The sequence below is a fragment of the Drosophila ananassae genome, assembly GCF_017639315.1.
Source record: "Drosophila ananassae strain 14024-0371.13 chromosome 4 unlocalized genomic scaffold, ASM1763931v2 tig00000061, whole genome shotgun sequence".
NCBI classification, from domain to species: Eukaryota; Metazoa; Arthropoda; class Insecta; order Diptera; family Drosophilidae; genus Drosophila; species Drosophila ananassae.
Window position 1 is genome coordinate 4,915,394 of NW_025319038.1, and position 6,458 is coordinate 4,921,851.

Below are 6,458 nucleotides of genomic sequence, written 5' to 3' on the forward strand. Positions count from 1 at the left end.
CAGATTTTTTCATGGGCTTGGCCCAAAGCAAGCATGCTGAAGCACAGATATTATAAAGAAAATCTTTATAGAGAAACTCCACGAAATTGAAACAAGAAAGGAAAGCTATCTTCGGGCGGAGCCGAAGTTGATATACCCTTGCAGTTCAGTCGCAGTCCACTAGGTGGCGACACGCATCTTATATTATTAGATATATAGCGGATCGTATATAGTCGGCCGATCCTTATGAAATTTGGCATATGGAATTATTTTGCCCAAAGAGTAATCTGTACCAAGTGACATCTTTCTAACTTAAAAAACACCAAAGTTATGCCAATTCCGATCGTTCTATGACAGCTATAGGATATAGTCGGCCGATCCTTATGAAATTTTGTACATAAGATATTTTGGTCAAATATAACATGTGTGGAAAGTCCCAACCCTCTAACTTAAAAAACACCAAAGTTATGGCATTTCCGATCAATCAGTTATATGGCAGCTATAGGATATAGTCGACCGATCCCGGCCTTTCCGACTTATATACTACCTGCAAAGGAAAGAAGGGTGTGTGCAAAGTTTCAACTCGATAGCTCCAAAACTGAGAGACTAGTTTGCGTAGAAACCGACAGACAGACAGACAGACGGACAGACGGACATGCTCATATCGACTCAGGAGGTGATCCTGATCAAGAATATATATACTTTATAGGGTCGGAGATGTGTCCTTCACTGCGTTGCACACTTTTGACCAAAATTATAATACCCTCTGCAAGGGTATAAAAAGAGGATTAGATGTCTTTTTCACAGATGGATCCGTCACCGACCAACACACCAGCGCAGCATTTAGGACACTGGGACAATAGCCACTGGGAATCCTTCTACACAAACAGAATCCTGTCGTCATTATTGGCTGACTTAATAGCCATCGACAAAACAATTGACTACGCCATAAGGTAAGGAGTAGCCCGGCTGGCTTTACTCACAGACTGCAAAATAGTGCTATGGCATTAATCAAGCCTTGGCACGTCAACTATATGGTAAACGAAATAAAAAAGAAGATCGCAAGGGAACTTTAGCTTACTTTAGTTGAGCTCCAATATATTCCGAGCCACCAAGCAGCCAAAAATGCGCACCTCCAAGGGACTTTCACTACAATTGCCTGGAGTATCAGGAACGCCACATTAGCCATCCACAATGAGATCAAAAAAGAATGGGAGAAAAAGTATGCCGAGTTTGCATCCAGCAGCCCAACATTACTGAATAAGCCGTGGTTTTTCCAGCCATCATGTAACTGTAATAAGCTTTTAAAACGATATATTTATTTTTAGTTTAAGCCATGTGCTTTTTATATATTTTCCATGTTTCGCCACGCTTACTAATGTGACCATCCTTCGATAACATTATAATACTTAGTATCTATGAAACTATAAAAATACTTAATGTATACTATTACACGCTTTTCTTTTTTTGTTTTTTTATCTTTACTCAATTCCATCCGTATCTTTGAGGAGGCTTTATGGATCTTCCAGATCACGAAACTTGTGTCTGGGTTTATATTTTTGTTTCGTCCTCTGAACTGGAGTTTCCAGCTGTTTCATAATTAGATACATCACTTCCGCCCTCATTGACAATAGTGTTTTCAATTACGTCTACAATTTCGTCTTCGTTTTCAATTTCTTCACAATTCAATTCATTTTCAATAATAATAATATTTTCAGTCTCACTTAATCTAACATCATTTTCTGGTTGACTTAAATTACTATTCATTTTTGAAATCTCTTTGTTTTTACTTAAGTTTATACTTATACAATCATGAAAATAGTCAATATCTTCACAGGCATTTTTTCCACTTATTTTATTATGATATAAGACCTTTAATTTACTCTTTTTTCGACTACTCCTTTAACCCATTCATTTTCTTTTTTTCTAAACTGAACCCTATCACCTTTAATAAATGGACGCAGGCTTCTTGAGTGCATGTTGTAATATTTTTTTTGTTTCTTTTTTTTTTCGATAAACTTTTGTGAGATTATTTCTTTATTAATTATATTTCTATATAGTGCAGTCTTTTTTATTGGCAACTTGGTCTTGCACATTCTTCCAAAAAATAATTCGCATGGCGCGAGATCTAAACTTGCTACTGGGGTAGCGTTGTATTCAAGGATCCTATATTGATAATCATTTACTGAGCAACGTGAGCAACGTTTTAGGATATTTTTTCCAGTTGCTACTCCTAAGGAAATCCTTTCCACCGTAATGAAAGATGTCCATTCCTACCATGGGTTCCTTCGGATTTTTCCTACGAAACTTCTCACAAATTTCGCAAGCGAATAGAAGCTCTTTTATCTGGGAATTCATATTTGGCCAATAATGCAGTTTACGTGCTCTAGCTAATGTTTTCTCCATGCCTAAGTGAGGGTCATGTACCTGCTTTAAGATCTGCTTTTGCAATTTAGATGGGATTACTAATTTGCATAAGCGAAAAAGGAGTCTATGTTCAAAGTGCAATTCTGATTTATGTTTATAGAACTCCTGACAAAACTTATTTAACTTATGAAAAGATGCCCATCCTTTTTCTACGAACTCGACTATCTTCTGATAATTTTCGTCATTTGCTAAAATTCTGCTTTAACAATTGTAGTTTTCTTCCGATAAGCATGCTGCTCGGGTCACTGTGTGAACCACTGTGGCTAAGCCTTGAATTTCTACTTCATCCGGTAGTTGCGCTCGTGAAAGACAATCAGCTACTAACATATCTTTCCCTGGTGTGTATTTAATGGACATATTAGGATATTTCAGTAGATAAAGAACCATTCGTTGCAGCCTCATCGTTACTGAATCGATGTCCCGTTTTAGAAGAACTTCGAAAGGCTTGTGATCACTTTGTACTAAAAATTCCCGACCGTGAATATAATAATAAAACCTTTCGCAGGCAACAACAATGGCTAGTAGCTCTTTTTCTATTTAAGCCCATTTTTGTTCAGTTTTTGTAAGAGTTCGCGTGGCAAAACTGGGTGTCCGTTCTGTAGGAACACATCCAAGACCATCTATTAAAGCACCTGTTTGAATAACAATAGGCTTAATTTCATCATACACTGCCGACACTGGGTAACTGGTTATAGTTTTAAGTAAATCATTAAGTTTGTTCTGATGTTCTGTCGTCCATTCAAAAGGAGTGTCAAGTCTGGTAAGATTCCTAAGCTTTGCGGTTCTTGAGGACAAGTCCGGGATAAACTTAGCTAAATACTTATACAGTCCAAGAATGCGTAACACTCCAGCTTTAATTTTTTCATTTGCTTTCAAATGCTTTCTTTGTGGTTTAATTGTGCCTTCGGAGAGGACGTGACCCATAAACTCAATTTCCGCTCTCCTATATTGAACCTTGTCAGGGTTGAAACGTATACCATTTAGTTTTGCGCGTTTTAAACCTTTCAAAAGTGTTTCATCATGTTCTTCAAAACTTTCGCCTAAAACTCCTATGTCATTAAAGTATATAATGACATTCGGTAAGTCCCCAAAAATTTGTACCATATTACGTTGAAACATTTCAGGAGCACTATTAATTCCAAAAGGGACTCGATTGAATTTGAATCTACCAAAGGGAGTCATAAAAGTTGTTAGGTCAGAGCTGGCTTCGTCTAATTTCATTTGCCAAAACCCAAAACCCATGGGAAAGGTCTAGAACTGTAAAAACTTTCTTACGGGATAGTTGTGCCATAAAATCTTCTATTGTTGGTATTAAGTAATGTTCCCGTTTTAGTGCATTATTCAGTGGCTTGGGGTCTAAACAAAGTCTTAGTTTTCCATTTTTTTTCTTGTACCATATTATTCAGTTCTTTTTCCAATCCTCCCAGAAAGCTTTGGGGAAACTCTTTTTATAATCTTTTTATAATGTAGAACAGGCTTAGAATCACTCCTCAAGACAATTGATTGCTTATTTGGTAGTTTGCCAAGTCCTTGAAATAATAGATTAAATTTTTCTACAAACTCCTCCTTTTTGGTCGGTAATTTAAAGAGTGAATCTATATTTAAATGTTTAATCAGATTTAATTCAATCAACGACTTAAGACCTATTAAAGGTTCACAGTTTGAGTCGACAACTAAAAATTCGATATTGTTGCTACTTTTTGAATTTAGATCAATACAATTTTCCCTAGCCAATAGTTATTAACGTCGACATTGTTATAATCAAAAACCAGGAACTTTTCTTTTTTAATTTCTAATTTAAAATTTTCTGCTATATTAATTGGGATGCAGTTGACGTCTGCTCCAGTATCTACCTTAAATTTAATGTTTACTCCATTTATTCGAAAGGTTTTCGTTCACCGTTAACCACTTCGTCTGCATTCACTTAATCTAAAGCTATTAGTTAAAACATTATTATTTGCCTTCTTTTGAAAATTTCCATTTTTACCTGAATCTAACCAATTAAGTGAAGATCCAGAGGATTGTTTGTTCTCCGTTTTTTCTGCTGCTTAGTATCTCGCAAAATGTCCCAGTTTTCCACAAGCATGACATGTCGCCTCCTTGGCGCGACACTCGACCAGATGATTTGGGTTAAATATAGCTCCACAATTATAGCATTTGTGAGCAACACTCGTTTAGCACATCCTCTAGCTTCTTATTTTTTGACTCTAGAAGCTTTAGTTGTAGCCTTTTGTCGTTTATGCCAATAATGATACGATCCCTTAGCATCCTTTCTTCGTACTTCTCTCCACAGGTACAGTCAAAATCGCATGACTGTATTTGCTTGCGTAGTTGCGTTTCGAATTCAATAAAAGGCTGTCCATCTGCCTGTATAATATTATTGAATTTATAGGTTTCCATTGTAGTACTTCGAAATGGAATACTATGTCTGTCGAATGCTTTCAGTACGGGTCTGCTGACGTTGCTGCAGTTCCTAACATATTGTTTGTTGTTCCCGTTGATTTAGATCCCGCCAACCACAAGAATGTGGCTATCTTCTTAGGCTCTGGATCCGCATCTTTTCCAGAAGCCAACATGTACATAAGAAAGCTTCGTTTCCACTTTGGCCATTCTTGTGCCAGTATTGAGCAATCCAACTCTGATAGTGCTCGATTAATTTTAACAAATAATTTTTTACTTCTTACACCATTTAATAAGCTTTTAAAACGATATACATATTTATTTTTAGTTTAAGCCATGTGCTTTTTATATATTTTCCATGTTTCGCCACGCTTACTAATGTGACCATCCTTCGATAAAATTATAATACTTAGTATCTATGAAACTATAAAAATACTTAATGTATAATATTACAGTAACCTAGAACCAAAAAAACTTAGATTATTAAATTGAATTTTACAGATGTGAATCCTGCGATACTATCGATAATGCGTCTCATATAATCCTCAGCTGTTCCAAATATAATGCTACCAGACGAAATTTTCCAACACTTTTAAAATAAAATGACATACACGAGTTCCTAAGACTGGAAAACATCGACAAGTACAACATAATAACCGACTTTCTCGATAAAATTTATATTAACATCTAATCAATCTCAAACAAACTTAAGGTTGGCGTTTTCCTTGCATTAGGGGCGGCCAAATAGTCCCACGACTCCATAAGGCGTCGCTTAAAACCCAAAAAAAAAGAAAGTGAAATTTCTGAAATTGATTTCAAAAACCTTTTCAACGGTGTCTTGATTATAAAGCTATAAATTTTTTAATTGACAACGTTTATTTAATTTTTTTACAAAGGTTTTGGAATTTGGTTAGTTTATCACTGTGGACGGAAGTCCACGAGGTGACGACCTGCATGCCTAGGCGTGCGCGAGGAAACTCTATATATAGCCGAAGAATTAAAAATTTTCTGTAGGCAACCGATCTAAATGAATGATATACCAATCGAAAGGTATTGTTTCAATTAGATAATTTTTGTCGAAACATATTCCAAAAGTTATTTGAATTGGGAGAAATTAGGGTGAAAGTAAAAAAATTTTTTATCACTAAAATGGGGCTGGTGGACACATTTTAGTCCCCAGATAGAATATATATAATATATATATCTTAATATATCTTAAGATATATATAATATATCTTAAGATATCTTAATATATCTTATATATATAATATATATAATATATTCGCATTCTAGAGTTAAATACGCGTCGATTGGTACCTCAATCGACCCGATCCGACAGTTCATTCAGAAGTTATTCGAAAAATTCGATTTTTTCTTCTTCTTCAAAATGAAGCCAGTTTGCGTCGGTTTGTCGGTTTGTCTGTTTGCACTATTTTTATCTTAAAAATCCTGAAAAAAATTGGAAAATGTTTGTTACTATCATATGAGCAACTATTGTTCTACAACTTTTTGAAATACCTTAAGCTTACGTCAAAAAATTAAAAAAACTTTGTTAATGAAAAAATTCATAACTTTATAATTAAAAAAGATATTAAAAAGAGCTTTGCACCGTTGAAATGGTTTTTTAAATATCAATTTCACTTTCTTTGAGA

General features: G+C 35.1%; 1 long non-coding RNA gene across 1 annotated transcript; it reads right to left on the reverse strand.

The window, feature by feature from the left end:
* Positions 1-1,672: 1,672 nt before the first annotated feature.
* LOC26513920 lies at positions 1,673-5,485 on the reverse strand. Its single transcript, XR_001408199.3, has 2 exons — positions 4,394-5,485; positions 1,673-4,341 (listed from the first exon to the last, which is right to left on the reverse strand). It is a non-coding gene; the product is annotated as an uncharacterized LOC26513920 (long non-coding RNA).
* Between the last annotated feature and the right edge of the window lie 973 nt (positions 5,486-6,458).